This window comes from Trachurus japonicus, chromosome 5 (assembly GCF_045865225.1).
Source record: "Trachurus japonicus isolate A0001 chromosome 5, Traja_1.0".
Taxonomy (NCBI): domain Eukaryota; kingdom Metazoa; phylum Chordata; class Actinopteri; order Carangiformes; family Carangidae; genus Trachurus; species Trachurus japonicus.
The window spans coordinates 25,146,246-25,161,831 of NC_140911.1; the positions used below are offsets into that span (position 1 = coordinate 25,146,246).

At 40.9% G+C, this 15,586-nt stretch overlaps 1 protein-coding gene across 2 annotated transcripts in view; it reads right to left on the bottom strand.

Moving 5' to 3' along the window:
- Positions 1-12,762, bottom strand: part of st3gal8 (ST3 beta-galactoside alpha-2,3-sialyltransferase 8) — a 33,845-nt gene extending 21,083 nt beyond the window's left edge. For both annotated transcript variants that reach the window (XM_085776963.1, XM_085776964.1), the window contains exon 1: positions 12,716-12,762. The gene's annotated coding sequence lies outside the window, so the exon portion shown is untranslated. The remainder of the gene's footprint in view (positions 1-12,715) is intronic.
- Positions 12,763-15,586: the final 2,824 nt, after the last annotated feature.

Here is a 15,586-nt window from a genome sequence, read left to right on the forward strand (position 1 = left end):
CAAACAGATGCGCATTAGATCAATAAAAAAGTAGCGAGTATGTGAGTGTGTAAAATCGCCAAGAAAACAAAACATCGCCGATCGTCCTTCCAATCGCCGATAGACGATTGGATCGCCAATCGGCACAACCCTAGTTGGTGGAGCACCCGCCCCATGTGTTGAGGTTATAGTCCTCACTGCAGGTGACCCCAGTTCGAATCCCGCACGGAGCGGCCCTGTTAAATTTAGAGGCTTGCTGTGATGCCACCATCAGTACAACTGTCTTGTGTTTCATGTTGAGGACATATGACATTTTGATCTGTCATCATCATCATCACCCTTGCTGGGTCTCGATTTCACAATCTCTGACACCAAGAACCAGCTCCTAACTCGCTGAGCTAATGAGCTGGTAGTGAGACCTGCTGTGTAGTTTCATTTATCGACTCAGGGAGTCAGTGTATGGGCAGCTGTTGTGATGCAATGGTCAAAATGTCAGAAATTCAGTTATCTAAACAAAAATCTGATAATACATAAATTGCATCTTGACAGCATGGAAATGTTGGTGATTTGTTTTTAATGATAAGTGTTTTGCTTCATAAGAGAAAATCTGATGTTTAAAAATTCCACTCTCACATTGACTGCAGTTGTTCCCATGAGAGCAGAATTCAAAATGTTCTCAAAAATTCAGTTTTTGAATTAAAATTCTGATATTTGCCAAACTTCATCAACCATGACTGCAGAATATTGTCATTTTTTTTCAGGAAGATTGAAAATGTATTTAGCAAGAATTTGATGGTATATGTTTACAGTACTGTTTACAGTCAAACGTTTTCATGCACTGTAGGCTCAATTTTTGCTTAGTCAAAAATCCGAGAAAAAAGTTTTGTGGAGGACAGTCTGGAGATGCTCTGTAGCAAGTTTGGTGTCAATTGAGCAAAAATTGTGGGAGGAGATACATTTTAAAAGTTTTACAGTTATTGAAAAAAACAGAGTGATGGACTTCATAATTTGTAATGAGTTTAAGTGGACAAAAGTTTCAGCAGTATCTGGGCTACATTGTGGTGAAGTTTCAAAACTGTAGCATCTACCGTTGGTTTGGTAGGACATTTTTAAAGTTTTTAAATTTAAACACTTATTCCTTGGAGTTGAGTGAATCTGGCATGGGGTTGGATGTTTCTGTGAAGTTTGGTGAGTTTTCACCCATGGGAAGTATGACTTCCTTGGAAGAAGAAGAAGAAGAAGAAAGAAGAAGAAGAATTCCTAAGAATACAATAGTGTCCTGGCAGCTGCGCTGCCCGGACCCTAAAGAAAGAATTCCTAGGAATACAATAGGTTCCCGGCAGCTTAGCTGCCCAGACCCTACTTACACCTCACCTCACCCCGCCTTCTGCACCAATCCACTGACACACTTTTTCTTGCCACTGTATATTTATATTTATCCTGCTCACTCCCCAGTATGCTCGGTAAAGATGACTCTTATTTCTTGTCTGCCCCAGAGGAGCTCTTCTTCCTCTTACTCTTTGTCCTCCCTTTGTCCCTTTAGTTGTTTTTATTGTATGGATTTTTTAATTCCTATGATTTGAGGCTTTGTGGATGAAGTGGTGTACATTGGACGTGTTTTTGCGACCACTGAGAAATCTCTCTTACTGTGCTTTAGAGATAAAACTGCCGTAAGACAGTCAGTCGGGCCTGGCAGTCTGTTTGTGTAGATCAGATTTAGAATCGAGCCTCTATAATTACATCAGTCCAAATACAGAAGATGTTTGACTCACAGACCACACAATCCTTCTACGTCTGTCTATAATTATGTATTTCAGAAACCTAGTTCACACACAAACACACCCAGAGAGGTTATTATATGTGAATGTTACAGACACGGCAAGAGATAAGAAGACTAAATCCTGTCAAAGTTGTAATAAAGAGGGCCTACGATGGGACAGAGTCTAGTAGTATAAAGTGATCCTGGTCTGTGCTCGCCCCTCTGCTTAGTTTAAGTGTACTGTAACCTTCTGCTGGCCGATAATTTTGATCTCATCTCGGAATCAATTAATTTTATCTAAAGTGTTTTTATAGGAAAAGTGTGAGAGATTAAATCTCAATAAAGCACAATAAAATGAAGACAGTGGCTACCAAGCACAGAAACCTACTTGTCAATTATGAAAACACCTGTTGGTGAAACACTATAAGAGTTGATGATACATTACAACACAGTAGAGTGACCATGCACAAACTGAGCCAATTATGTTGAAAACATAACTGATCCTGGTAATGGTTAGTGCATGTGCTGCTACTGTTCTGATGAACACAATGTTGATAATTCAAGTCGCATCTCACCTAATCTGTGGGAAAATATTTTGTTTTCTGAAGTAGGGCTAGGTGATAAAACTCTAGAGATATACTATATTTCAAAATAACTTTTCCTCGACAGAAATATGAGAAGTGGTTGATAGATAGGCCATAGAATTCAATTGTCCATGTTTTGACAGATAATATGAATAGCCAATGACAACGACAATGCAGAACCAATCATGTGGCTGGAATAGAACCACGTCAGGTTAGGTTGATGTGCATAGCACAAGAAGACATGTACGAATTGCAGACAACCACAATTATTATTATTATTATTATTATTATTATTATACCTATTTTAATTATCTGAAACAGTTGTATAATGTTCTTCAGTACATTTGTCATGTTAAACTTTAGACAAAATAAATTTTTAAATAAAAAATGACTATCTGATGATTTCAAATCTTACTCATGAGTTAAGGGAACATTTAAGCTTCACAAAAATAGTGATTCGAGTCATATCGTGATATACAACACACTACTCACAAAAAGTTAGGGATATTCAGCTTTTGGATGAAATTTCAGAATGCACCTAAAATGTACTATTACATTTACAGGTAAACTTCAATTGACCTTCTCTAAACTTTCAAATGCACATGTCCAACTGTTCAGTGTTTCAGTACATATAACGTAACATGCTGTTCTCTAACAAGGTGAATAACTGCAAAAATCACAAGTGTCTGATCCATGAAGCAACCACTAAATATTCTGGTTCAATGACAATTTGTATTTAAACCGTCTTCTTCATCATGCTGATTACATTTTTAAATCGTGAGACCAAGACGACACCTAACAATTCATCCGCAGTACTTTTGCGAGGCTTCAAACGGGATGTTGTCAGAGAGGAGTTGCCACTGAGCTAGAGTGTCATCAGCAGGTTGCAACAGAGACACAGAGAGTCACAGAAAGGCAGAGAAGTGGACGTTATTTGGTCACATCCGCCGGTCAGTGCAAATCACGCGAGATTTGCACTGACACAGGAAGAGCAGTGAACCGAGACACTGGGAGCTTCCGCTACAAACAAGCTTAAAATATAGACTTATTTAGTTTTTTCGGAATAATTTCTCATGTCAGGGCTTCAATACAAGAGGGACATTACAGACAAGCACTATGGAGGTATTTGGATGTTTCTTGGTGTGTCTTTTTGGACGAAGAAAAGTGAGCACCATTCAGAACCATCATATGGACAAATACTGCTGCGCGGACCCCCCCGTAACTCCGAGAAGGCACGGAGGACTCTGAAAATTCTCACAGCTCTTAGTCGACATGAGGGTGAGTAGATAAGGAGTGAAATTTTAATTTTAGGTGAACTATCCCTTTAAAGGTTCAGTGTATCAGTCTGTCAAAATAGCAAAAGATCCCTCTCATCCACTCAATAGGGAGTTTGAAATTCTTCCCTCTGGTAGACGTTACAAAGTACCAAGGGCAAATCGTAATATTTTTTAAAAATTCCTTCATCCCTAATGCCATCGGGGCACTGAACACCATGTCCCGTTGATGTGTTTTGAATGTAACTGCCACTTCTAAGATGTTTGTGTATAAGTGTTGTTGTTGTTGTGGTCTTGTTGTTTTTATGAGACATTGTGGACAATAAATGAAACTAACTAACTAACTATTGGCAAGTTTTATTGAAAAAAGATACATTGGAATATAGTAGAAATAGTAAAACTGGTCAAAATGTGCCACGACACAAACACATACAGGATTTTAAAGACCCCCTAAAGAGGCATTTTAAAATTTGTAAAAATGCTCTGCTATGACTATTTTTTGATTAAAATTGCTTACCCACACAAAGTTGTTTAAAATAACTCTCCAAGACACTAAAAACATGTCCATTATTTCTCCCTCATTGAAAAATTCAGCTTCTATTAATGTGCATGATTTGCGCCCGGTCTCAGGGGCAAGGGAGACAGAAAGGTGATGTCAAAACACGAAGCTCACGTCAGGTTTCACGTGCAAGCTGGTGTTTCCCCCGGCGAGTAAACGTAAATTTGAATGTAAACCGAAATGTGAATAAAGTTTATAACAAAGAAAAAGAAAAAAAAAAGACCACACCGGGACTCGAACATGAGTCTCCAGTTTACGGGGCGGCGCCGCTGCCACTAAGCCACCGTGACCTCTTATTTACACACCCTGCATCTAGCTATATATGTGAAGTGTCACTGTCATGGTGAACTACTACAGCAAACAACGGCTGCAGAGAGCCGCTGCCGCTGTGAATTAAAGAGTTTTTTAGGCGCTCGCATCCAGGGGCCATGCCCAGAGTCTCTGAGTTGCTCGGTAACAGGCTGGTATCACCGTCCTTCACCGCTCCTCACCCGAACACAGAGCAACGTCGCCGTCATCGCTGTTTAACGTACGTTACTCCCGCTTTGTACCCTGTGCATATTTTATGTAATGAGATGGGGAAAAAATCAACGGGATTGGTTGCTATAGTTTTGTGACGCACAAAAACGGTCTCCAATTTGAAGTCTAAAATGCTCAGTTACGGCGTGGATTAGCAATTTTGCTCCTGAAATGCTTTGTAGCAGAGCCCACACACTAAATTGACATGTTAATCATTTAAAAAAAGTGCATTTTTGGTTTAGGGGGTCTTTAAACATTTACATAGGAAAACTACAGAGGAAGCAGAGCAGCTCTATTACATCAGATAATACAGGAAGCTGTGGTAAACAATTCACTGGGGGAAAGCCACAATATGGTAACTACAGGTCAAGATTGTCTTGTTAACCCTCTGGGCTTGAACCTGGCCTTTTGTGGCCACCCTGGTGGCCAGCCCTTTTTGTTGATCATTTCATCTGTGTTAAAGCAAATGGAACGAAACTCCCCAAGGGTCTGGACATTTGTCTGAATTTCAATTTTCCATCATCAGAATTTCAAATATATCAATAATATTCTGTTAAGATACAACCCTTCCCTTTGACTTGATCGTGGCCACTTTTGGCCAATTGAAACCCATTAAAACCACATGTTTTCATCCCTTGTTATTTCCAGTATAGAATTATCCAAATTAGGTAAAATGGGTATCGTTCCAAACTAGAGACTTGAAATTTATGGTTTTTAATGTTTTTTGTCAGATTATGCCAGTATCCCTTTTTTAGCCATGGGAACAAATTAATGTAATATTTTTATTTCACCACTAGGGGTCGCTAGTGGCATATGTCCTACAAAGGAGCAAATGAATGACACAAATTTGACATGTATGTGATCCTGAGGATGTCTAATGATGATATTTGTTGTTGCCTAAAAAAAAAATGTGTGTGTGTGTTTTTAGGTATGAAAGCACACATAACACATAAGAATTGTTGCAGTTCAGTTGCAGTGAATTGCGTCTCCCAATAATTCCTTGTTATTTCCAGTATAGATTCATACAAACTAGGTAAAATGGGTGTCATTCTAAACTAGAGACTTGAAATTTATGGGTTTTAATGTTTTTTGTCAGATTATGCCATTGGCCCATTTTTGGGAATGGGTACAATTTCATGTAATATTCTATTTTGCCACTAGGGGTAAAAAAGGCATATGTGCTACAAAAGAGCCAATAAATGACACAATTCTGACAAATGAGTGATTTTGAAGATGTCTGATGATGATAGTCATTGCAACCTTTAAAAAAAAAAATGTGTGTATGTGCATGTGTTTTTGTGTGTGTGTGTGTGTATGCGTGTGTGTGTTTTTTTTAGAAATCAGAGCACAAATTAGTGGTGTTGCAGTGAATTGAGTCTCCCCAGTAACCCCTTGTTATTTCCAGTATAAAATTATACAAAGTAGGCAAAATGGGTTTCATTCTAAACTAGAGACTTGAAATTTATGGATTTTAATGTTTTTTGTCAGATTATGCCAGTGGCCAATTTCCGGCCATGGGAGCAATTTTATGTAATATTCTAGTTTCCCCATAGGGATCATAGGTGGCATACACACTACAAAGGAGCAAATGAATGACACAATTTTGACATATGAGTGATCTTGAGGATGCCTGAGGATGATATGGGATATTGTATTAAAAAAAATGTGTGTGTGTGTGTGTGTTTCTGTAGAGCATTTTTTCAATGTAATTATAGGGGCTAAGTGTGATTTTTGATGTAATTTGCTTACCTACAAAAAACTAAAAATACAGAATAAATGTTACTGTGATTCTGTTATATATCCAAGACTCTACTACCACAAATACAAGAAAGCCCATTGGCATTTAGAATACAGACTACAGTGTGTTATTTGTATACCAAAAAATGCATCGTGTAAGCAAATTGGCATTTGAAGGGTTAAAAAATTTAAAAATGAATGGTTATTTCATATGTATGACAAGAACAGATGTTAATTAAAAACTTTATGCAGAGAAAGTCGAAAAAAAATTAAATTCTAAAAAATTACAGCCTTTTCCGTAGGTGGCCATTTTTGGCCACGAACAGGCTAAACGGGAGTTTTTATATAATTTGCCTCCCTGCCCAAAAATAAAATTGTGTCATCAACAATGTTGTGGTGAATCATTTACATACCCCAGACTGTTTACAAACAAGGGCATCGTGCAAACAAACTGGCAAATAAGGGGTTAAAAAAAAAAGAAGTAATGATTAATTTATATGAATGGCAAGAACGGAAGTTAATTAAAAACATTATGCAGTGAAAGTTTGAAAAAAAATTTAAATTCCCAAAAATTACAGCCTTTTCCGTAGGTGGCCATTTTTGGCCACGAACAGTCTTAAAGGATGTAAAAACGATCAAGCCCTGACTACAACCCTGCTAGGCGTCTTTGCCTGCCACACCTCCTCCCATGCCCTCTGGGTCAGCTGCAGATGCTGATTTATATGAATATGTTTTATACCGCGATGACTGATTTGGACCAGCTGGTTCTGTTTAAAAGGGGGACACACCCACATATCAGTGCTGAGGACTGCTGTTAGCTGAAACGCATCCACTTATCTGTAGGCCTACTGCTGCTGTGCACCTTGTATTAAAAGAAAGTGCAATCACTTACTAAGAGTGCTGTCAAGAGCAGGGGTGCAAACTCATCAGGGGTAAAAAAGGTGACAAGATACCGACCCCCATGCTCCCCCGGGGAAATAAAAAAAAAAAAAAAAACTTTAAAAGTGAATTTACAGTCAATTTTAGCATGAGACTAGGGTCCAGATTTACTCAGGTTTGCACAGCTTTTGCTCTTGTTAAACCTGCACAATCTGTCTCTCTGTGTTTGGTTTTGGAATATGTGAAGGGGGTCTTCAGCCTATGCAGGTTTAGCATGAGCAAAAGCTGTGCAAAACTTGGAGAATCTGTCCCTTGATGTCCATCAGATGAACCTTGCAAACCTTGCCTTCAAACTAAATAAAATTTAATACAGACTGATTGGTTCATTGTGAAACATTTATTTATTGATGTTAATGTGTTTTCTGTACGTAGGCTATGCTCCGAGGTAGCGCTGCTCTTTCTGTCCAATAACACACATGAAGCTTAAAAATGCCATAGGTTACATAAAACATATTAAGCGGCAATATGTATTTAAAAGATGTTCAAGCAAACGGTTCGGTTCACGGTTTTGTGGTCATGGTTTTCGGTTCGGTTTCGTATACTTTGATTGTTGGGAAAATCAATCATGTCTTGTATATTCAGGTTAAAACTGAAAGAATGAGGCAGTCTGACATCTGATATTGTGACAGTCTGAGTTTAAAAGTAGGTGAGATTCTGGGTGCAAGAGAGGAGACATTGATAGTTCCAACATGTTTTAATTTATTGGGAAAATAAAGTTATCTAACAAATGCTAAGAACAATTAGATATTCACTGAAATATATAACCTATACTTATTAATTGTGGTTCTTACAAAAAATATATCTTATAAAATATAAAAGCTAAAATGTCTCTTAAAGCTCTGCCCCTTTAATTAGTGCTTACTAAATAATTTAACTTTAGCCTACAACTTTTACAACCACATTATTTACCAGCAACATAAAGTGAAACAGAGGCAGAGGTGTCCTGCCACAGTCAGTCAATCTCCTCCTCCTCCTCCTCCTCCTCCTGCTGCTGTCGCTCTGGAGCTAGTCTCGCTCGCCAGACCCTCCTCCAGAGAAGAGGGAGACACTGGAGCTAATAAATGCTAAACGCGCTAATCGCTAATTGGTCGCGATCGCGATCATCACACACACGCGGTCCCATACAGCACCTATACTGCTAATTAGCCTGGCAGCGGCTACAGGCAGCGTTAGCCGCTGCCAGGCTAATTAGCAGCTAACGCTGATATCAAAACATCGCCGTCACAACGTAGTTGCCGGTCACGGCGAAGACGGCTTCCTTTATTCTTTTTTCAGCCGAGATTAGACTGAGAATTGTCGCCGCCGCAGCAGCAAAGACAGGAGCAGCTAATGGAGGCACCAGAGTTGAACCAGTTAAGCAGCTACACTCTCTACGACCTCAGATAGATCCATGGCTCAGATACACAGGCGAGATGAGTCCTGTGTATCTGAGCTCGATTGCTCTTCCTTCATCCTTCATCCTTCATCCTTCAAGTACCCGGATGTCTGTCACAATAAAACTGAATTTGAATTTGAATTTGAATTTGAATTTTGAAATTTTGAATCTGAATTTGAATTTGAATTTTGAAATTTTGAATCTGAATTTTGAAAACTGAATTTGAATTGTGAGAGTTGGATTTTCAGTGAGGATCAAATTTCATTGGATTTCAATTTCAAATTATACTATTCAGATACAGTTTTCTAATGCAATGATTCAAATTAAACAATACAATTTCAAATTATGTGATTCAAATTCAAATTTTCAATTCAATTATTCAAGTTTAGCAATTCAAATTCAAATATGAATGATTCAAATTCAATTTCTGGTGGCACAAGTTTCTGCCCATACCCCGCTGCCGTCACTCCAGCTGTCCGCAAAAGATGGATCATTGACTTCCCAACAAAGCCCCTGCATCTGATCTCCACAGCGTGAATGTTTGCAACCCTGCCTGCCCCCCTGCACTCTGCTGCCAAGTCAAAGTACTTGAGCTGCTTGAACTCATTTGCGGCTGGTATCCATTCCTCACAGGGGACAGTGAGTTTGATGATAGCGCCCTTGCGTGCAACTGAGGACCACAAGACGCAGTCTGTTCTGAATGTGGGCTTTGTTATCTCCAGTGGAGAAAAGAGCTGTTTACCTAGGTCAACCCTCATCTCCCATTCTATACCTACTATGCCCACTCTTATGAAGTGCAGAAGCTTTTGCTGATCTGCTGTGGTGTTGTCTGCAGGGACCCATCTCCAGGAGCTCAGCTAGCTTATAGCACCTGATTGTGCCTCCACCTGTAGCGCCCCTGTGCCAACGCTACCTTGCACCCTGACAGGATGTGTTGGAGGCCTGCACCAATGCCATTGCACACGGGCCTTTGTCCTCATTTCCAAACTAGCAGGAGAGGTTCTGGGGGCATGGTAAGGTGTCATAGGCTGCTCTTACTGCGAAGCTGAGCTGAGCCGATCCTGGGGATCCGCCAAATGTCCACCCAGCTGATTACTCTGGCTGCTGTGTCTTCCCACATTATCCACGCCTCTTGCTGACTTTGGACACGGCCTTGATGTAAAGTCTCACTTTTTCTGCCTGTATGACTTCTTCCACCATCATCTTCTTCCTTTGCTCCCTTGAGGTTTTGGACCAGATTGGTGCTGTGCTTTTCTGCCCGAAGTCTGTCCGGTTGATTTGCACCCGACCCATGACCTCTTTGTGCTACAACCTGCTAATGGCTCGATCCACCACTCCTTCTGCCATCCACCTGTGTCCTGTTCATACCTCAGCCTCTGCACCTCTTACCAGCTGGTCCCTTGATTCCTTCAGCTCTAACCCAGATGTATTTTCTTCTGCCTGTACTGTAGCCAAGGCTGAGGGACTTCGGTGGAAGCTGAGCTGAAGCATGTTGTTACCAGAGAGGCCACTCAGGCCAGAGTTTGAAAAGCAGCGAGGGAGGCCCAGCCACTTCCTGATGAAACTGTTGGCAATGTTGTCCATCCTACTGGCTGCTGCTGATAGGATTCACACACTTTTAGTGGCCACAGATTCTGTTGGAAGAGAGTGAACTGATAACACCACACCTTGTGCTTTCCTGGAAGTTGGCTGCTATCAATTCTTGCCAGTCCCTCTGCCAGCTGTTTCTGTGCGATTCTCTCCATTTGTCTGTCTGAGACTTCTGCTGTGTAGTCCATCCCAAGGCTCCGGATCGATTGTTCTTCCAGCCGTGGTATTTCCTTGCCTCCTGAAATAAACACCATGCTGTTGGTTCTCGCATCCTTCCAGAAGGACAGACTCCGAGACTCCGTGCAAGGGGCCTATTTGCAAGCTGGTGGTTACATCGTCCACATAGCTTCCAGTATTGGGAGTCATTCTCCAGATGGTAATTTCAACCCTCTTGCCACCTGCCTGGCTCCGATCAGAATGACCTCAAAAGCTGCAAGGAACAGAATTGGTGAGATGGAGCAGCTTCCATTTGTTGACAACCTTATACAGTAAGACGCCTTCGGTGGAGAAGTATATGTTGAACTTGCAGAAGTACCGATCAACTTGTGAGACTCATTAACCAGGTCAAGCCATACTACATGCAGGTCTCTTCTTTCCCTCTTGAAACACTGTATCTGCTCCCAGATTATGGTTGCATGTCTCAAGGAGCCTGGGAGGCCAGCCTTCTGACTCAATATAATTGTTGATCGTGAGAAAGCTGGCCATCCTTTTGGCTAGGACTGTGAAGATTTTCCCTTCTAAGTTCAGCAGGGTGATGCTCCTGAATTGGCTAATAGAGTTATTATACAGCCTATATGGGAGACCCTTGGTCCTGGTGCTGACACTGACCTGGCCCTATGGATGGCATCTCTGACCTCTTGGAGGGGAAGTGTCAAACAGAACTGTGGTATACCCTGGCCGGCAAGCCTAACGGTGTTTCAGTGGTTACGTTCGACTATTGACACTTTATAATACACTGTTAGAATCTTGTATACTATGACCACTGTGCTTAAAATCAGTGTGTCATAAAACTTTTGAGTTATATGTATTCTTTGGTTACAGCTTCTCAAATGAATTTTTTGGTCTCCATTGCCTTTTACGAGTGTAAACTCTACATGTTTGGTTTATGGACTATTTATCAGAAGACGTCACCTTATGGGCTTTGGCGAATTGGGTCAGTAGGGCCGTCTGCCCGACTGCACATGAATGCAGCATCAGTGTAACGCTCCATTCCTCCTCACTGCGTTACCGCGGTGACTTTTCACAGACGCCACCTCCACCTGAGCCGACAGCTCCGGTGTCTCCGCTGAGTTTCCGTGGTTTCCTACCGTCACGCTGCCACTGAACGTAAAAACATGGAGACACGACATGGCAGCCAGCACCAAGCTTACCCGCTCAATGTAGATATGAATGATATTAACGGCAAATTCAGAGCTGAAAGGAATACTTCAGTTTGTTGATGGGGGTGATTACTGATTAATGAAAAGCATACTTTTGAACTAAATAATCGATTTTCGTGAATAGATAACAGGAGAAGTTACACAATGTCCCTTTAAGCAGAGTAATTCTAAAGACAACAGGCTGCTATTTGTCACATGATAGTAAAGAGTATAAATTTAAGTTTTGGATGAATGAAGGAAGTGAAAAGACTGCCCATAAAATTTCATAAATCTTAATGAATCATCTTACTGATAAGACAATTAACCCAGAGGAAAACAGTACAATTAATTGATTGACATTATCACATACCCTGACGTTGTTGTAGCCTACTAAAGGAGGTTAAAGTTCGGGGCAACTAAAATTCTATGTAGCCTAGGTCAAAAATAAAGGTGACAATAAGCAACAGCTGGGCAAACCACAGAAAACTACAGGCCTGGTTATAACATAAAACGGTATAGGCCTATATTTAAGCAGATACAGATGGGCAACTAACCTACTAAAAAAAATGTACAAAACAGCAAACTGTTCAGTGGTGACAGACTAAGTAAGAATATCCACACACACGCACGCACGCGCGCGCACGCACACACACACACACACACACACACACACACACAGTCCTCCCCTCTTCCCCTGTTTCTGCTTTTCATCGGTGTCACGCTCCTTCACTTTCCGCTCATTACACTTCGAAACACAACAGACTGAGTGAAAACAACCCGCCGCAAAATTTGCGTAACATTGCACTAAGTTTGGTGGGAACTCTCCGAAGTTTCTTGTTGAAGTTTCCACCGCGCTGCCACACAGTTAGACACATACACAAACACGCACTCACACACACACACAACCCATACACACACACGTGCGCGCACATACATGCTCAAACACAAACATACACACACACACCAAAGCCCTGACACACACCGAGCCGGTAAAACAGCACAAAGCTCCGGTGAGAAGAAGCTGAGGGGCGGACAGACTCACGTGAAGCAGCGGTGGTGCTCGGATGGTTTTTCCCCTTCTCATTGTGTGAAGCTGCGGATCAGTGAGGCCACGGTGATGCAGCGCAGCGCAGGGAGGCCCCGCCCGGGAGGGGGAGGACCTGAGGGGTGGTGGTGGAGGGGGGGGGGGGTACTCTTTTTTTGTTTAATTTATGTGTGGTTTGGAGTGTGGGTGTATGCAACTATGTCTGACACGACTCCAAACCCATTCTACTTGTGGACGAGCTTCTGCAGTTAACCATAATACACATCAAATTGTCAAATAAATAAATATGGAGGAAGAATGAAATGAAAATGAAATTACATGAAAACAAACAAACAAACAAAAAAACAGCAGCTGAGTTCCATTAGCATCACCAAAACAAATTAAAGTGGCAATTTTATTACACAACACTTTTCTGTGTGACTTTTGATTTTATTTCAAGCTTCTATGTTATCAAAAAGCCACTCTTGGGTGTTGCGTATTAGCATCTGCTATACTCTGCATTGAAAATGTCTATGTATGTTGTATCTATTCCTATCAAATAAAGCAGAAATAAAAAATAAATAAACAAGTAGCACAATGAACAAACATCCAACAGACACAACATCATCTTCCCATCTGTTGATTGACATCCAGCATCACTCTCTAACTTTCACACTAAACATTAAATCCATTAAGTGGTTATTAGCCTACATTTCACACTAGTGAAGCTTCACTTGACAGAGTGAAAACAATGAGCAAATGGTGTGAAAGGTAAAACAGAGCCAATGTTGGATTTATGCAAGGTGAACAGACATAGGCTACACAATGAAATTGAAGCTCAAGCTGCACTATAACTGCTGGATGTGTAACTAAGTAAATGTTTTTTTTTTTTTAAGTATATTTTTTGGGCTTTTATTGCCTTTAATTGATAGTGCAGTCGAGAGAGACAGGAAACGGGGAGGCAGAGAGTGGGGGAATGACACGCAGGAAAGGGCCGTCCAACTCGGGACTCAAACCGGGGCCGCCTGCACCGAGGACTGAGCCTCAACATGGGGCGGCAGCTCTACCCAGTGAGCTAAACGCCGCCCCAAGTAAATGTTTTTTAAAATGACTAATAAAAAATTCACCTTTGGTAGCAGCAATACATCGTAGGCTACAATCACAAGTTTCCATCTTCATTCTCCAGCACTTCTTGCCTACTACCTGATACAACAGTGGCATCTAGTGGTATAAAGTAGTGTCATAAAGGACTGGATGCAACGACATTCAGTGATGATATGCCACTGCTGTGTTCACAAATTGTTGCTGCTCCCCCCAAAGTGGCCAAAAACATGTCATTTCAGATTTAAATATTGATCAGTGCAGCTTTAAACATAACTTTTTGTTCAGTTAATGTAGAGAAACATTTTTTTTTTTTAAGTCCATACGTATGGGAAACTACTGAGTAAAAATCTAAACTTTATTTTTACATTCACACTTTATTACCAGATCCCTATTTAGGTGCTGCTATGTTTTACTGTTAGTGTTACAAGATAAATGACAACTAACTGATGTGGTTGGCAAACTATCTATTGCATCGCTGGCTGAGGTTGCATAAATATAAACTTCCCCTAATCCGAAAAATACAGGGCAGAGCTTGTGCATCTGCTACAGAATTATACTGTCTGCCTTCACTGTAAAATGAAATGTGAGTGAATCACATGAAAAATAACTTTTGTAGTCAATGAATCAATGTGATCAGTGGACGTCCTCACTTATCTGACAAATTGGAACATGTTAAAGGCCCCAGAACAGCTGAGGGACACATGTTTCTCTGGCAGAGCCTGAGACAGAGTGAGGTCATCCTCTGGCTTCAAGCACAAGAGGAAATGACTGTCACTGTGCAGCCGAGAGGAAGAACACATCCGATACTATGTAGTGTCATTTATTTCAAACTGTGTGTGTAGTTGAGTTGCTGTGCGTGTTGGCCTTGATCTGACAGCAACATCAGGGGGAAGTAAGGCTGCATTGAGACACGTGATTATTGATTTGTATTAGTGAATAAACATGAGTGACAGACAGAGGACAGACAACAAAACCAACTTAACTTGAAACCTCTGCAGTTTCCATATAATTTCTATACGTTAACGTTCAAAAGGTCAAAGTTTATTATATAGCACATTTAACACAAACCCTGTTACCCAAAGTGCTGTAAGAAACAGAGAAATTAAATTAATACCTCCACACAGCTCGTCTGTAATGTCCGCCTTGTATTGAAGCCCCAACATGTGATTACTGACGCCAGTGCAAATCGCGCAAGATTTGGACGGACCAGGAAGAGGAGCTTCCACTTCAAACAAGCTTGAAACATAGACTTATTTAATTTTTTTTCGGAACAATTTCTCATGTTGGGGCTTCAATACAAGGCGGACATTATAGACGAGCAGTATGGAGGTATTTGGATGGTTTTTGGTGTGTCTTTTTGGACAAAGAAAAGTGGTGTCCATTCTCAACAGGCATATGGACATGCAGTGCTGCACGGAGCCCCGCTGTAACTCAGAGAAGGCACTGAGGACTCTGAAACTTCTCCCAGCCCTTAGTCCACATGAGGGTGAGTAGATAAAGAGTGAAATTTGAATTTTGGGTGAACTATCCCTTTAAGTTTCATCCTACATTATGTGACAATGCCATTACAAGCTGATTCTTAAAAGTTCCTTAGTTTCTGAAGAAAAGGTGTTGAAAGACATTTCCAACTTGTTTTTATTTGTCATAAATGTATTTCCTGTTGTAGCAGAACATATTCCAGGAAGGCCTGGATGACGTAACTGAACAAACACACACAGATTGTTACAGCTGATTAATTTTGATCTAACCCTACAAACACTCAGGAGCTGCTTCACATCGGCTTTT